General features: G+C 34.1%; 1 long non-coding RNA gene across 1 annotated transcript; it reads left to right on the top strand.

Annotated features, from left to right (window-relative positions):
* The first annotated feature begins 1938 nt into the window (after positions 1-1938).
* Positions 1939-3060, top strand: LOC132273224 (uncharacterized). Its single transcript, XR_009470053.1, has 2 exons — positions 1939-2382; positions 2794-3060. It is a non-coding gene; the product is annotated as an uncharacterized LOC132273224 (long non-coding RNA).
* The last annotated feature ends 15687 nt before the right edge of the window (positions 3061-18747 follow it).

Here is an 18747-nt window from a genome sequence, read left to right as displayed (position 1 = left end):
GAAGTTGTCAGAGATCATGGAAGACAAGGATGAAGTTAACAAAATCGTGTTTGAAATAAAGGAAGAAGTCTACGGTAAAGAAAGAAGACTAAGCAAGACATGGGGCATATGTCAGTTTGTAAATAAGACAAGTAAAGAGTTAATTTCAGAACTATACACAAACTTAAAATCATGGAGAACATGTCTGAAATCATGCCTAGAAGGAAATAAAGATAAGGAAGACGATAGAAGAAGGAGGTTACAACTACGGGGCAATTGGCAGTCCGAAGCTTAGCCAAGTGGAAGCTGTCAAGGTTGCCACATCAAGTTGTTGCATGCATGAAGAATTCTATAAATAGAACACCAAGGTGTAACGGATAAGACGACTCACACACTGCTCAAAGCCCAACTTGCTCAACGCACACAACACAAGCATCTTTGCTAAATCATGTAACTCTCATTTCAACAATGAGTTTACATTATGTCTAAACCTAGCACTTTGCTAGTACATGTATTTTCCATTCTAGCAATGAATGTACATCATTTTAAGTTGAGTCCAGTACTTTACTATCTTGTATAACATTCATTCCAGTAATGAATTCTCATAACGCTTGAGTTAAGTCCAACACTCCTTTTACTACTTGCAATCGAGTACTGCATTTGCATATCTTCAATTTTTAATCCTGCACTTTAAATTACTTTACTTTCTATCCTTGCACTTTCAATACCGTCTTCATTTCCATAAGCCATAGAATAGTCCCGAAGTCATTTTTCAAAGGCAAAAAAGACCCTTCGAAGGTGGTCATTCCAGACATTCGTACAATTGCCTGATCCATACAAACCTCCAACTGGATAATTATTCGGATATCTACTTTGGAACGACAGCAGTTCTTGGCACTCCCGCAACCCAACTATTCTATTCTACTATCCACCATTTCATACAATCTGTATAACAGAACTAGCACTTTTTTGCGGGCCGAACCATCAGAAAGTAAAATCTTTCATTTTCTTCTCTTTTGCATTGATAACTAATAAAATATATTCGGTAAAAGAAGTCAGCCTAACTCATCCGCCCAAATATCGAGGGAATCATTTTTCAGAGAAAATTCGTTGTCCATGTTGCACTTTTAATAGCCTTAGACTCGTTCCAAGTACATTTTAGCAGGTAATAAAGAACTATTTACTTTTGTTTGAAATTTTAAAGTGGCTATCTATGTGTGTTGACCACAACCTTGAAATGTCTACCTTTGAAATTGTACAAAACCATTGTTTAAAACCACTCGTGACAAGGAGTATGTGTTATTTTTATTTAATTATTGAATTGAGACGTTTTTAAGATTTGTGAAAAATTAAATAAATTATTTAATAAATTTTTTCTTAGTGGTTGGTAAAGACAAGCACATCATGAGAGGGCTCTTTTGATAACACTATAATAAACGAGGACATTTATCTTATCATCAACAAGAGAAGTTTTTTTGAAGTCTATTACGCAGACAAAAACATTAATATTTGTTTAAAGAAAAATAATTTTGAAGTTAAGTAATTGGGTAGAATTTCTTAACTGAATACTTTTAATTAGTTAATATATGTCAAAAATAAAAAAATAAATTTTTTTATTTTTTTATCTCTTGCATTAATAACTAAAAAAATATATTTGATAAAAAAAAGTCAGCCTAACTCATCCCCCAAATATCGAGGGAATCATTTTTCAAAGAAAATTCATCGTCGATGTTGCACTTTTAATAGCCTTAGACTCGTTCCAAGTACTATGAACGACAAAGTTTGCTGGCTAGAATTTTCCAGAGTAGGTAATAAAGAACCGTTTACTTTTATTTGAAATTTGGCACTGGCTAACTATGTGTGTTGACCACAACTTTGAAACGTCTACCTTTGAAAATTTCCAAAGCCATCGTTTAAAACCATTTATGTAAACATCAAAGTCATTAACAGATGGAAAAAAAATCCCCCAAAATTTTAAAAATAAAATAAAATAATAAAAAATCCCAAACTAGCATTTACCTGTGACTGAGTAAATTAATAGAATCTAGAAGGAAAATAAGTGAGGTCGTTCCTTCCATTTTTTCATTGAAGTGATGTTCAAATTTAAGGTTTTAAATCAAACCATTATAGGTGTACTTTTTTCCAATGCAATAAGGCTAAAAAGTTTAATTTTTGCCTATAAGCAGTAGTAGATATCATTTAAACACACCACACACTTATACTTAATTTCTTACAACTCTACTTGTTTGAGCGATACCACCTATCTTCATTTGCCAGTCAGAATGGGATTATTGAAGTCCTCCCATGTAATTGTGTTCACCATTTCTCTAGCAATCTTGTTCCTTATGATGTCTAATGTTGCTTCTGCAATTCTTCATGACACAACACCAGAACTCAAACTTGGTTAGCTTTTTTTTTTTTTTTTTTTTTTTTTTTCGATCTTTTTAATTTTTATTTTAATTTTTAGTTTTCCCAGTATTTCATTGAAGTTTTTGTATTCTTAGTATAAAGGCGATAACATTTCACTATATATATATATACATATGCATATGTATGTGCTACGCATGAATGTATGGTATGTGTGTGTGTGTGGGTGTGTAAATCTTGATGCGCTAGCTATCAATATGCAAGCATATTCTCTGGACTCCATGATAAGCTTTTCATGCCTTCATATCATTTTTCCTCATTTTTTTTTTTGGTTGTGGTGGGAGATGGGACTAGGTACATGATTATATGACCCTTATGCTTGCAAATGGTGACCATGAAATCTTTATATATATTTCTGAGCATTTATATATTGTTTTTGTGTTGCAGGACGAAGGGCTCTTAGCGATTATGAATTACCACGTACCTATGGCACAGGATGGGGAGGATATAGTCCACCAACATCACCATAGTAATCTTACTGAAGAGAATATGTAGCAGATAATATGTAACCGTTTCATTCTAGTATAAGTTGCTGTGCCTTAACGTAGCTGCGAGTACTAGTCAGAATACATACAGCACTGCAACGGATACAGAATTGAAAGCAGTGTTTTTGCAAATTTATACAAATAAAAAACACAGCCCCAAGTTCAATCTTGTCATAAATGTTACAATTGCAGATTGCATGATCAAGCCAGCAGAATAAAATCAACTCTAGTTGGTCCGTAAGTGATCTTTTGCGTGGATGAATTGTTAAAAAGGCCGTAGATGTCATTATGTATGGTCTGTTTGGTTAGTTGAAAATTTATGATGAAAAGTAAAAGTGAGGGAAAAGAAAGTGAAGTAAAAAAAAGAAAATCAAGTATCCCACATTCATTTGGTTAGGAGGAAATTTTTTCAAGAAATCAAGTTGTGAGAAAATATTATTTTCTTAGTTTGGATGGCATGAAATGGAAAAGAAAATGATTTATTTACCAAAACCACCCTCATGATTTCAAATACTAAAAACTAATTTAACTTTGAAGAATTTTCTTTATATCCAATTATTTATATCAATTTTTAGCAAATAAATAGTAAAATGATGGATTATTAAAAATAATCATTATTATTTATTTTCATATTTAAATTAGAACAAATTGAGGATTGGATTTTAGTTACTAAATTATTATTATTTTTTTAATAATAATTATTTATATTCATATGTAAAATGTAGTTTATTCATCATAACATATTCACGTTATTGTTAGAATATTAAATATATCATTATTTAAGTGCTTTGGTAGAAACACTAAATGACAAGTAAAAATTGTCAAGCTAAAGAACATATTCTGTGGTTCATGCAAAAGTAACATAATTTACCGGCCTAATCACATCTATGTAATTTTTTCTTTGCAAAACTCACACATGGTTCGAGTATAAAACTTTATCTATTTTTTTAGCTATATAGATAATAAAAAATAGATATTATATTAATTGACATCCATCATGATTCCTATCCATCTCTGTTTACTTATGGTTCTATTGAGATATTGGTAAAAATTAAAAGTGATATTATTTAACATTTCACTATTCAATTCTTACTTTATTTTTATTTTATTTTTTTTCCTGGCAACAACAATACAACTAAACAAAGAAATCAACAAACCCAGAACCCAACAAAGGAATCAATCAAGAAACCCCACAATATCACCCAAGGCCAAAGCAGCAACCAGAGGAGGAAAAGTCTCCAACACGCGATCAAAATCCAATAGATCACACGAAACCTTAGCAAGGGCATGAGCTACCCGATTACCAAATCGCCGGACATGAGAAAACAAAGTCCTAGAGAAAGCTTGCAATTCCTAATTGATATCAAACACAACTGAATTAAGCTCAATTGGACAAGAGCTACCTTCGACCAAAGCATTCATAACTAATTTCGCATCAGATTCAAAACACACATTTTGATAACCAAGAGAATGAGCCCAAAATACAGCACGACGAAAAGAAATAGCCTCTGCCACTAAAGCCAAAGAACAAGGAAATTCTTACTTTATTTCTAAAATATTATACACATTGAAGCTAACAAGATGTTAAATATGTCATGAAAAGGTATGTCGTTATAATGTATCCAATAAATAATAGTTGTTTAATCAACCACATATGAATGGGAGTTATTTCCAAAATATTGTACAAATTGAAACTAACCAAGGTATTGATGAAGTGTCCAAAGCTAAGTCGTTATAATGTAACCAATAAATAATAGTTATTTAATCAACCACATATATTTGAACTTGTTATTATGATCTAGTTGAAACAATTTGAAAGTATGAAAACTTTACATGTTATGTGAATATGTGAAAAGAATAATAAAAGCAAGCCGAATATAGAGAAACAACTCAACTAGGGGAAAACAGGAAACTTAAAAATAAAATCACAGTTTTGGCAAGAAAGTAAAACTTTTCTGTGTTTTACGGGGTGAAATATTTTGACAAAATTCATCGAATGCAGGAATCCTACTTTCCCAAACATTTTACTCCATCTAACTAAACTCCCAAAGATTTCAAAAATTTTTCTTTTCTTTTTCTTTCTACCTACTTCAAGCTAACCAAATGAACCCTTAATAAAAAAAATTAAAGAGGAATACGTCAATAAAGGCATTGCTTAATAAGAAAAATCTATTTAATCCAAATTCTAAGTAAGCGTCTAGGTTCCATTAGATGATATGTTTCACTTTAAATGATGGTCCTAAAGTTTTATATCATGGATTGAGCTTTCAAAAGTGTTGTTTCAAGAATAACTTTACAAAATGAACTATGCTTACCACAACTATGTGAGTTGTGTAAGGTGGAATGGATATGGAATAAATAAGGATAATTAACTTAGAGGGGTTGAATAGGTTCAACTTGCTCTTTTATTGTAACTGCTTGAATTTTCATAACCTGAAATGTTAATGAGTAACTCGAAATTTGACCCGATATCGAGTCCGAAATGCAGAAGCGAGAACAAAAGAAGAGGTCACTAGAGGTAAATACCACCTATATGACAATGAAATAACTTCTTAAGAAGCCATGAGGCACAAATCAAAAACAAATGCGGAAGCTCAGGTTAAAATGAACAAAATGCGTAAATAGGGGTAAAATGGTTATTTTACGCAAAGTGAAGGAAATTTTACTCCCAACAAGTCAAATGAGATGAAACAAATCTAATATAATCCTTTGGTAAGCTCATAAGAAGTCCGAAGGCCATTGGACGACAGTCTCTCACTAAAACGTTAATATCTCACAGTGGGAATGTAATCTCATAGTGGAATTGGTACCATTGGAAAGCTCGTTTCGACACAGTCAGTTTAGACATAAGAATGACCCAATTCGAAGTTAAAATGAGAGAGATATGGCTACTTGAAGATGGAGGGTCAAAACACAGTGCTTGAGCACTGAAGGTAGTGCTCGAGCACTATTCCTCATGCGGTGATTTTTCTTTAGGAAAAAACGTGTGCTTGAGCATGGATGATAGTGCTCAAACCCTAAGCTCAAAAAAATGCTGAAAACTCTAGAAAATGATGGTTTAAGACCCAGGTACCCCCTCGGCACCCTACAAGTTCCTAAATCCAACCGAAACCAGTCCTGAACATTAATGGTAACATCCTAAAATAGTTGGGAGCCCATGAATCATGGAATGGACAGTTATGAACTAATGAGTTTGTGAAATCATGCATTGGTGTGCATTTTAAATATAATCAATACATTACAATAAAATGGCCGTATGGCCTCAATACATCATGTCCTCAAAGTACTAGATATCAAATACATAAGTTTACAATGAAGAAGGAGAGAAATACAACATAAACATTAAGTTACATTTATAGCACAATGAAACCACAAATGAATCAAGGTATGTCATCAACTTCAAAGGTCGTCCAAAGTAACTCCTTTCCTGAAAAATGTTTGTAATATAGGGGGTGAGCACAGCCGCTCAATAGGGAATGGATTATACAAGAAAATGTGTCATTCAGAATTCATAAGGATATGCAAAAATACTTGGCATCCCAAGGATGAAAGGTCATGTAACCTAAAGCCTAAGCTTCTTGGAATATCAAGGGGATTATACACTCTAACTCTAGTTTCCGCAGCATAATAGTTTGACTCAACAAGTTAAACACATAACCAAGTCATGTAGCAGAAATACAAGCCAACAAGTAAACTTACAAACGAGTTATAAACCACATAAGGCACATTATCATATAACGGCTATCACAAAACTATAACGATAACAATATCTACATAATTCCACAAATAAAGAAATCAACCGAACCCATAAACTTCTCCATGACACAACTCACACATGTGAATGCCATGATGCAAAAATGATGACACTGTGCTGGAATCACCGGGATAACATTCTGCACTTGCAATAATGCTATATTGGAATCACCGGAATCCTATCCCGCACCTAAAAAGATGATGTGTTGGAATTATCAGAATCTCATTCAGCACCTGCAATGATAATGTGCTGGAAATACAAATGATTGTCCTTCCGCACCTTATTGATAACACATATCCATCAAATATCTCATGCAATAATGATGTGCTGGAATCACCAGAATCTCATTCCACACCTGCAATACAAATCAGTGCCCTTCCGCATCCTATAGATAGTATCTATCTATCGAATATCTCATGCATGCCATGCATATATAACTCATGAACCCAATGATGACCACAACGCACTCATGAACAAAGTGGCACACACACCATGACCTATTCATGATGAAAATAAACCTAAGCATCACAATGTTATAATAATGTCTAAACTACACAAATAGACATTTAACCAAATCCTCTAAATGCATATAACCAAATCTTCCATATGTACAAAAATATCCTTAATGATACCATTCCCATATAAGGCATGATTAGGCAATTATAAAACAACCAAGTACTCAAAATTTCACCTTTTCCTATCATGCTTAATATTTCTAAAACCCAAAGTAAACCTAAGGTACAAATGAGAACATTTCTATACCTTAACAATATATATATATATATATATATATATATATATATATATATATATATATATATGCTAAGTAAGCAATTAGACTCACATTTCCATTTAACAGGCATACATGCTTTACAATTCCCTACATCCCAAAAGACCCAAAGAAAATACAAATTACAAGTAAAAGCCACCCCTACCTCAATTTGAGATGAAAATATCAAATAACGCCAAAACAGAACCATTCTGAATGTGACGAAACTTCGGGGTTATGTCGGGGACAACGAAGAGAACAATAAACCCTCTTACAACATAACCCAAACCCAATCCCGAGCTCAACTCCAAAACTCAAAAACAGACAAAGCAAAAATTTAATTGGATGAAAGGCAAGGCCGTACCAAGGCCATCACAAAACCCTTCTATGGCAAAGGTTGAATCACAAGGGAAGGAGATCAAATGGGGGAGGGAAGGTTTGAATCTAATAATGAAAAAAAAAAGAAGAAAAGAAGAAGAGGAATCCGGCTAAGAGAGGGGAAAATATGATTTTCCTCTTTCTTAAATACTTTCCAAAAATATCGCTCGAACGGCCCCACGCGATCCCGAAAAGTAAAAGTCATCGAAACGCGCTCAAACATAATAAAACTGTAAACGTAAAAACACCGATATAAAAAATAATGAACAATAAAAGAAACAACGTTGAAAAATAAGTTCTGAGTAGAAAAATCAATCTCGGACCCACACGGCAACTCCCAAGGTTAAAAACCCTAAAACGGGAGAAAAAAGTCCGAAATGCATTTCTAAGAGCTCATGGCTCGACGAATTGCTAAATGGAATCCTGTACAAGAATCCTAGCCCAAAATGAGACACTTTTCCTTAACTTTCGTTAATTACACAAAGGTCCCCATATTGAAAATATCTCGAAAGATAATCACACTAATGCCCCAAAATAAAGTATCTCCAAAAGATAATCACACTAAAACCCCTCAATAAAAATATTTCCAAAAGATATTTACACAAAGACCCTCAAAAATGGGAATGTCAACCAAATGAAAGCGCACAAATACCCCCAAATGCCAAAAGGTAAAGTATAAACAAGTATAACACAAATCCGATTTGATATGAGGGTTAAACACATAAGTATGAAATAAAAGAAGTGTCGGGAATTATTCCCGAGCACTTGACTTAACCCGGTCTGACAAAACCCGAACTCGAAAAAAAAAAAAAAAAAAAAAAAAAAGAAAATCTATAAAAATGGAAAAAAGGAATCGATCTCTACAACTTACCCTCCTTAAGGAGATTTCGTCCCCAAAATCAGGCACATCCTATGGAGAACCAAACTAGGACTAGACACAAGGTCAAAACCTAGGAATGCATCATCAAGTTTAAAAGGATAACTCCCAAAAGTGCATGATTAAATGAAAGAAACAAAGAACTACCGAATCATGAAACACATCTCCAAACAAATCAACACACGAATCCAATGAAAATCACTAAAAGAACTCCAAGACACTAACACATCGAATCAAGGTACCTAACTAAAGGCAATACGACTTCATGAATAGTGACTAGAACTTGCCCACAGTGTACTCAAATGTATGGTAGCATTGGTAGTGTCTAATGCCCGCCCACACATACTCGCGAGTAAGGTAGCATTGCCAGCAACTAGCATCCGTCCACGACGTATAACTTAGTATGGTAGCTTGACGATATAAAGCACTAGCTCATAATATACCCTTACTAAGTCTACTTGTGAAATCTCTTGATACTAATGAAATCAATGTCACAAAACAATCGTTGCCAAAAGCACTATGGTAACTCGGCATTCTGTAAGAGTTGGGGTATAGTCGAAGGACTTCTGGCAAGACCATCTCAGCCAATCCCAAAACTCTAACAATAATACCATCTACACCGTTACACTTAAGGTCTCAAATCTTTAATACAACCAAAACCAACAACTTTTATCTCTCAAAACTCTTAGATCAAGTCACTAAACCAAATTGAGGATTCCTCAAAACACCACTATCAAATAACTCCCAGTCACAAATTCAAAGCCTGACAAGTCTATGCTCTCAAGCCATAAAGGATCAAACTCCATAAAATCACAGAAAGCTTAATGTCTCCCAAATGACAATAATCCTCATCTCAAGACACTCCACCAAAAATTCTAAACACAAAGTCTCATCAATACCATGAGTCTCCAAACCAAACATCACATCTCAAATCTATCCCTTAAACAAAGTCTCTTCACAAGAGAATCAAATGGTCACCTATCACCAATATGACCAATCCGAACGAATCCAAAAATGAAAGTGTCAATAAGTCTCCCAAAATCAGCTCAAAAGCCAATCTCTCCAAAGAAATCCATCAATGATCAAAAAATCGTGCAAAACCTCACCATTCCAAAACATACCTATCATAAGGCTACACATAAAAATCACAACATTGGATCAAAATTCCTATAAGGGATAACGAAATCCTCAAAACACAAATCTACCATGTAACTCACACATCACAATCCCGACTACTAAGGTCGCAAAACCCCTTATCATAATAAAATCATCAAATAAATGCTAACACAAAATATCAATATAGGACCGTGTCCTTTATTGTAAAATAAGCACAATAATGACCATGTCATAATCTCAGAAATAAATGTACACAATGTATACAATTCTAATGCAACACAATGAACCCATGCATGCACTACAATCTCACCTAGCACATAGTCAAAATGTCATATCATATAAACCAAATAACTCCTTACAAATACGCCGCAAAGCTTACATAAGGCAATCAAATAATCCACTTATTACAAAGGAACCAAGTAAACAATGACACACTACACATCACTAATGATACTAGCATAATAAGCAAATATAGCATGTGATAAACGCATCATTTCCATCATCATTTAAACCAACATATAGCCACACATCCTCAACATGTTTCTTAGGCATGCTCGAAAATGAAAAAACATATAAACATGTAAGGGTGACTATATATAAAAATGCCATATAATCATCGGCAAAATGAAATGCCTCTCAAAAGGACCATCTCTTAGAAAGCGTACCCCAAAACATCGTAGCTCATAAGAGCTTCCCGAATCATTCTAAAAAATGAACCCTAAGTCAACACACCTCTCAAGTCCCAAAATTATCACCCCAAGAAGGCAAGACACAAGGCCCTCACTGTTGAGCCCAAGAAAACAAACCTCTCGTACATCAAAGAAGGACTCAAGTCAATCACGACTCACCATCCTAAGACGTTAGGAACAAGACTCCTAATGATGTCGTTGCATTAAGATCACCATAAACCCCAAGAGATGGTGCCAATACCTCAAACACACCTACAACCATGTCATAAAACTACATAGGAAATAAGACCAAATAGTGCCACCATAGCCCACATCCCATTTCACCATATAAAGAACTCCATTAATGAAATATAACATAAGGCTCCCGATGTGGGGTCTAACGAAAACAAGCTCTCGTAACCAAGGAATAAAACCCTCAATGATAAAATGCATCTAAGGTTACTATAGACTCCAAGAGATGATTCCCTATCATTTATCTCACCCACCCAAAATGAACAATGCATATGGTCAATGCAACTTACCAATAAAATTATGAGTATTATTTAGCAAAATCTCAAAATAAACACCTTACATGGTTGCATCTCATGTTATCAGCACAATAATGTTAAGCAAGTAGTACACCTTTTTTTTCTACATATAGGCATGCTAAACATTTAGCATATAACATATAATTATAATAACTAGTCCAAATACTTATACAAGTATTTAATGAAACACATAAAACATACTTTGTCACAAAGTAAGTGCATTTTAACCAAATAAGTAATACAAGTTGTAATAAGTATGCTCATCACATAGCATGAAGCCAACATAAACATTTATCACATAATCATACTCAACAATTAGCATATACCATAAAGCATGAAGTACATAACATGTAACAGTTGAAACTACCAACTACTATACTTATACAAAAGGCAACTTAAGATCCTAAGTGCTTTATCAAAAATCATTAAATCAAGCTACACAATTGATAAGTGCTTAAATATTGCGCATTTTAGCACCTAAGTTAGGGTATTTTAGTTCATTCATCTATCTTACTTTCTCGTTTTAGTTCTAATTCGTGTTTTTGTCTATTTTAGGTCAATAAGGTTTAAATGGGCTAAAAACAACCTACTAAGCCCTTTGTGGAGTCAAGAAGAAAATCCAAAAAAAGTCAGAAAAACTACATTAGAGAGTCTTTGATTGATTGCCAAAATTGGCGATCGTTCACCGAGAAGCAGCTAATAAGGTGCCAGCTTAGTGGATAAGGTTGCCAGATGTCAAGATTAATATGCTATGTTATCTTCGATCGATCGCTGAAGTCCCCGATCCGTCGAAGACCCCTTCAATTGATCAAAATCTTATTGGCAGTGAGCTGTTTAATTCTTGAACGCGCCTGAATTCCACCTAACTTTGGGTTGCAAGATTGTACTAATTAGAAGGCTATATTCTGACTTGGAGACCACACATAGGAGCTTGTATTTAAATCAAATTGAACCGTTTTGTTTGAGTTCTCATATTTTAGCTAGTTTTTACATAGACTAGATATAGTTTTTCTCTCTATAGATTAGGGTTCTTGAGTAAAGGAAGAGAAAGAGGATGCAAATTTCATTGAAGATAGCCTTTGAGAGTTGCAAGACCACATTCATAAGTGGCTAGATCCTTCTCTTGGGGCTAGAGATAGCCCCTAGGCTTACCTCATAAACTCTAGTATTTTGTTATTTTTAAGGGATTCATGTTATAATTAATGTATTGACCTTATGATCAATGATATAGATCTTGAGTTTCTACATGATTTGTATGGTTTAATACTTCCAATTATCTTTCAATTTTATTTACATGTCTATGTGTAATGGAATGGATGATTATGTCTCTACATTAGATTCTACAAATTTAATACATGTCTATGTGTGTTGGAATTGTGAATTTAGTGATGGTCAATGCATGGTGCTTATTGGCTACTTTTGTGATTTATTTGATGGATTATACTTATGCTTGATGGGTTGTTCTACACCATTAGTTTAATTAGTTTAAATTTCTTGTCATTAGTATAATTGTAGTATAATTGTTTTAAATTCCTAGATAGGTAAACAAACCATGCTTGTTGTTTGATGGTTCATGCTTATGATTGCAATTAGTATATTTCTCTAGATTTATGTATGTATTGGTTGTTGGTTTATTGAATGGTTAATGCCTTAACTTGATGAATTGTACAACACTAGCTTAGGTAAACAATTCATACTTGTTATTGTCATCCATGCTCATTGTTTCAATTGGTAACACACACACACACACACACACACACACACACACACACACACACACACTATAATACCCTTAATTTTAAAAGGATCGTTTCGGCATTTTAATCAATGGTTTTATTACATTTTTAATTGGTTAAATGAATTATTTGCGTATTTATTTTATTTGTTTAATTATTTAATTTATTTATGTGTTTATTTGTGTAATTGTTTTTTTTAGTTATTTAATTGCTTTATTTGTTTTTATTATTATATGCTTATGTGGCCATTCATGTAATTGTTGTTGCGAGTAAATGATTTAAATTCGTGTCATTAGTTTTTATGTGTATAACTATAGGTTCAGGGTTTTATATTTTTGTTTATGTAAGCACGTGGGTTAGGTTAGCCTACATAATTAGTTTGGTATTAGAATTAGGTTTTCATAAAAGCCTATATATATAAAAGTTATATGTCTACAAGGGTTTTAGAACCCTATTCACAAACAGTGGAGGTAGAGAGAAAGAACAGAGAGTTTTTAGAGAAAAACAGAGAGAGGAAAGTTAGGGTTTGGCCAGGGACAAGGGCTGAATCAAGGTGGAGTAATTGAAGCTTGCTCGTGGGTTGAACCAGGAGCAATAGAAGTCGATGAAAGCAATTAAAGTCACTAGAATTACTAGAGAAGACGGTTTAATGTTTTAAAACTAAAACCAAATGCAAGTTCTTATTCTAACTCCTTCCCTTCAACTTGTGTTCTGTTCATGACTAGGTAGACTCCAGGGTTTAAATTAATGTTAAAATATATCTTTTAAGCATGTTTGAACTGTATTTAATTGCGTTGAATTAAACTGGTTTGTAGTTGATTGAAGTTTTTAATTAAAGTTTTGTTGTCGTTGGTTTTAAGCTTGTATATAATTCATGTCGTCGATGTATAATAATGTCTTATAATTAATCTGGGACTAAGATTGAATCCTAAGAATATAAATAAAAGAAGTACAGATGGTTTACACATTACCGGAGGTGAAGAAGATGAACAGAATGGGAAAAACGACTCTTAGGGAGAGAGAGACGGCTCCTTGAATGAGGGAGCCAGCTCCCTCAAGGACAGAGCCGGCTCCCAGGAGTATGAAGCCAGCTCCCACATGTGAGGAGCTTGCTCCCATGTGTATGGAGCTGGATCTCAACTTTTGAGAGCCTGCTCTTGCCCTGGAATACACAGAAATTGATTTTTAGGGCTCTTTTTGGACGTTTGGGGTATTCTTACGTTGTTTAAATTGCAATAAATGATTTAAATAATGGTTATGGACCTATAAGAATATTTGGAAGCAATCCTAGATTAATGTATTAAGGAATGGAGCAACATAAAGTTAAAGAAAAGCCTACATGTTGAGTATCTATTTGTTGATTTATTTGTTTACTGAAATTTAGCAAATCTTCTGTATATGATTTAATAGTGTTTAATCATATTTCAACAATGTTATAAGAGTAGTGGATTATTTGAAAAAAACTATGCTTAGATTGGATTAATTGATGTTTTAATTTATTGTAAATTGCATCAATTATTAGACTGTTTGGAGGATTTAAATGCTTAGTCTTATCCTAGCAATTTAACGGACTATAATATGTTTTTTAAATCTGTATTGGATGCATAATAGGGTCATATACTTATTAGATTTTATGATGCTTATTCTGGACTTGAATTGATGAACTATTAAATACTGTTCTATCAATTATAGGGATGTTATTCTGGATTTTGGTTGATGAACCATTAAATTATGTTTCTATTAACTATATGGATTATGTGGATTTTATTTTATGTACTATTTTGAGTGTTGTATAATTTATGGATTATATGTATTATATGCACCGGTATGGGACGGTGGCATATTAGGGATGGATTAGATCAAAACACTAATTCCCACCTATTCATACATACGGAATTGATTAACTAAAATAGTTAAATCCTACATAGATTCATGTCTTGTCAAATAAAACAGTTAAACAACATATTGGATGTTTGTTTTATATTCTGTATTAGGAAGGATTTATATATATACTTATGGTACCGTGATATGAGTTTGAGTCTCAGGATCATGGTTAGGGTGCGTATATTGCCTAGGATGGATAACTGGACCTATTTGCTGTTCCCTGGTAGGTTTAAGTATACATGCCCACCGTGATGTACGATTTGCATGTTACCTTCTACTCAGGCTGAGACAGACCTGTGGGCTAGTGAGCGTCCTATAGTGTATATTTATATCTATATGGACTAGTTTAGTTATTGCTGAGCTATCTAAGATGTATCTGCATATCGGGTTTCTATATGGATTGTAGTAGGATAGAACTTGCTAGTGGGTCTGACCCACTCCTATTTTTCAGGTGTTCATCAGTTCTAGGCTTAGAGCTTGATCGTGCTGAGCAGATACAGTCACTCTCTCCTCCGACTACATAGGATTATTTTTCATGTTTTAGTTTTGGATTTTTGTTTCCGTACTTTACTTTCCATTGGGATTTTATTAAGGGTCCACTAGATGGATTCCCGAGTTGTACGTAGATTGATAAGTTTGAATTTTATTGGTTTTGACTTTTGAGGATTTAATATTTAGAATTCTTTCAACCTTTATTATTTTGTTCTTAATTCTTTTTGTCATCTGTGTTCATTTAAATATTAATTGCTTGGTATCCCTTAGATTTGTGCTCGGACTTGATCATCCGTGGCTCTAGAATTGAGGGGTATCACAGTTGGTATCAGAGCACTTCAGGTTCAAGTGTCTCTAGGATTCTATCGTATAAGACTTCCGCATTGCGTATTCTCTTGTTTAGAGCTTAAGTTTAGGATTCGTTGTATTCCTTTACGGTTCACTTAGAACGTACAGATGTCAATCTTATTCTGTAATTTCAGAATGTTTGGCACTAAGAAAAAGATGCGGTCTGTGATGAAAGCAAAGAAGGACCCAAGGAAGAAAAAGGTTACTCCGATGATTCCCCTGCGACGGCCAACCAAGCAAGCAAAATTGGAGACCAAGGAATTGGTTCCAATAGGTGTTGCTTCGGAGTATAAGTCAAGGAAGGTTTCTGGTGTGTGAGATTGGCTCGAAGTTGAGCCAAGTGAGAGGAAGACCGCGAAGAAGACCATGATGGAGGTATTAGTAAAAGTGTAGTATGGATTTAATCATGTACGTTAATAGTATGTTAAAGAATATTTTACGATTATTCTTTTGACAATTTATGGTTTTAAAAAGTTCTTAATAAAGTGAACTAGTGATTTTGGTATCTCTATTGTGTTTTATGAGAGCATTTTAGTGATGGTTACATAAATGGTTGTATTAAACTATATTTGAATGTGTTTGTTGCAATAATAAAGTAATGTCACTGTGGAGTGATTGGTTTTGGATGGGCTAACAAATATTTGTATGTAAGTACGTTGTGTTGAGACGGGATGATTATCAAGGAGTTTATAAAAGGAATTATGTAAATCATTATGGTAAGTTTGATTTCGAAGAAAGAATTCCCAGGATAGAGCGATAATCTAAAAGTGAGTAGATTTCAGAGCATTTTGTATTACCTTATGTGTTTTGCTCTATGAAGTATTCAAAACTTTTGGGCCTTTATAGTTTAATTGGTGACATAATTATGCGATAGACCTCAGGGTATATCTATATCTTTAGCCGATACTTGCCATTTTACATGAGAGTGATGGGCCTGTGACACTAGATTTTGGTAGACTTAGATTTCTAATCAATTTAGTGGTCCTGGACATGCACATTTATGTTGTATTACTTGGGATGTATTGGTTATCTCATTATCATACCCAAGTTAATTATTTTAATAGGTTTATTGTGTCCACCATACCTGGTCAGGATATGTACGTTGTCACTATACCATGTTCTAATGGGGTTACTAACAATTTTTTGTTTTATGTAGAAGAGAAAATGGAGGAGGAGATTACTGTGGGGTTGGATAGCATACCAATTGTATAGGAATTTCTGGATGTTTTTAGGAGATTCCAGGGTTGCCACCTAGTCGAGAGATAGACTTTGTGACTTACTTAGCTCCAGGTACTACGCCTATTGCTAGGGCACCATACAGGATGACACTAGTGGAGATGTGAGAGTTGAGGAAGCAGATTCAGAAATTACTCAGCCAGGGTTTATTCGTAAGAGTACTTCACCCCGAGAAGCACTTGTTTTGTTTGTGAAGAAGAAGGATGGTTCACTTCGCCTATGTATAGATTACAGGGAGTTAAACAGTTAAAGATTTCCTAATAAACAAAAAAAATTGTTTAGAAGGACGACGATTAAAATGGTATAATGTTATTGCTTAGTATTCCTATGCTATTGAACATATTAAAGGCACTAATAATTTTCTTGCAGATTTCTTAAGCAGGAATTATAATGAAGTATCTAACCAAGATATTTCTTTGACTACAGATGAGTGATCAAGGTAAAAAGCCTCTTCCTGATAAAGATGATTGGATTACAATTGCTAAAAAAACAATCGATAAACCAACTCCATCATAGCCTAACAAATGGTTTGTGGTTTTTGCTGGTCACTAACCAGGAATCTATTCCGAATGGAACGACTGTCACAAACAGTTGCGATCATTTTCTGACTCATGTTTCAAGGCTTATGATACACTTCTAGAAGCCCAAAACGTCTTTTATAACATGGGTAAAGCCTCACAAAAAATGTTTTCTCAACTCCAGGAGCAAGTAGAGGTAAAAGACTTCTATAATCCCGGTCTTCCAAACAATTTTTATAATGAAATTAATAATGTTTGAAAATTTCACAAAAGTGGTGCTAATAAGAAATTCAGGCAACACCTGAGTACTCTTACTTCTCTTGTAGTTGAACAAACAGCTATGACTGATGAGCTTAAAAAGCTTTGCATTCAAATCTGTCTCACCATTGACCGGGAAAAAGATTTTTCTTATCACAAATAAATTGTTTTCTTAAACTTGCCCAGTTAGTTGGAGAACTTGATTTTCCACAAAATACGTTTGCTAAAATCAATCGTATATGTCTCCTTGAAAAAGCAAGGAACATTTTTCCTCCTGAACTTTTTCGAATAATCCTCTCAAAAATAGTGGATCATTCTGCTACAATAAAAAAATTTTACTTCTCAAATCATGAAGAAATTAATACTTTCGACATGATCTATAACGGGAAAACAATCCCAAAAATGACTTTTTTCATTATTCCCGGTTTTCCTTGGTCAATGGAACCTGTCGATTGGGGAGTAATTAACAAAATTACTTTCTCATCTCATAACTGTCATTCCTAGATTGCATTTCCTGGAATAATAAACCAATGATCTACAAAGTCACTTCTCATTGGAAATATAGTCGAAATCTAACTTTCTGGATTTCTAGTACTATTGGATGGCGAGAAAAAAACTCGTTTCTTTCAACCCTTCCAGATTTGGTTCCTCAAAACTACTGAAGAAGCAGATCTTGAGCATACTTAACTTCTCAATTCCGAAGAAATCGCCAACAGCATCGATCCGTATTACCTTGCCATGCACAGTCTTATTCTCCTGCAAGATAAAGCCCGAAGAATCCTAAACGGAACTTTTAATAACAATGATCAAATCGATTATTGTTGTGATGGACGAAGACTTTTCGTTACCACTCTGACTATGTATTATCCTGAATATTCAGAGAACCACATTCTGACTGCCAAAGAATTTCTAAAAGAAATCGTGGCTAATACAATTGACGTTCCAGAACCCGTCCGCAGCGGTCATCAATCTGGATTGGGACATTGCTGACGCTCAGTCCCCAGTCAGCACTCCTCCACTTGATTAAAATGAACTCCATAATCTCATCAATGCAAGGAAGGATAACCTATCACTCTTCCTCTGATCGACTGTAGTTCATCCAGCACATGACAAGAAGAGTTGTCACTTCTACTATTCATCAACAGTGAAAGTAGCCGACAAACTATTCATCAACAGTGAAAGTTGCCGACATCTACTTTAAAGGAACAGTATAAAGAAAGATTCCTTCTTATCTTCTTGAGGATTGTTTTCTTTTATAACGCTATTTAAACCGA

The sequence above is a fragment of the Cornus florida genome, unplaced genomic scaffold (genome assembly GCF_030987335.1).
Source record: "Cornus florida cultivar Cherokee Brave unplaced genomic scaffold, ASM3098733v1 CherokeeBrave_3.0.0_Hap2_Chr09, whole genome shotgun sequence".
NCBI lineage: Eukaryota > Viridiplantae > Streptophyta > Magnoliopsida > Cornales > Cornaceae > Cornus > Cornus florida.
The sequence above is the reverse complement of the archived record's forward strand: the minus strand, read 5'-3'. Positions and strand labels throughout refer to the sequence as shown.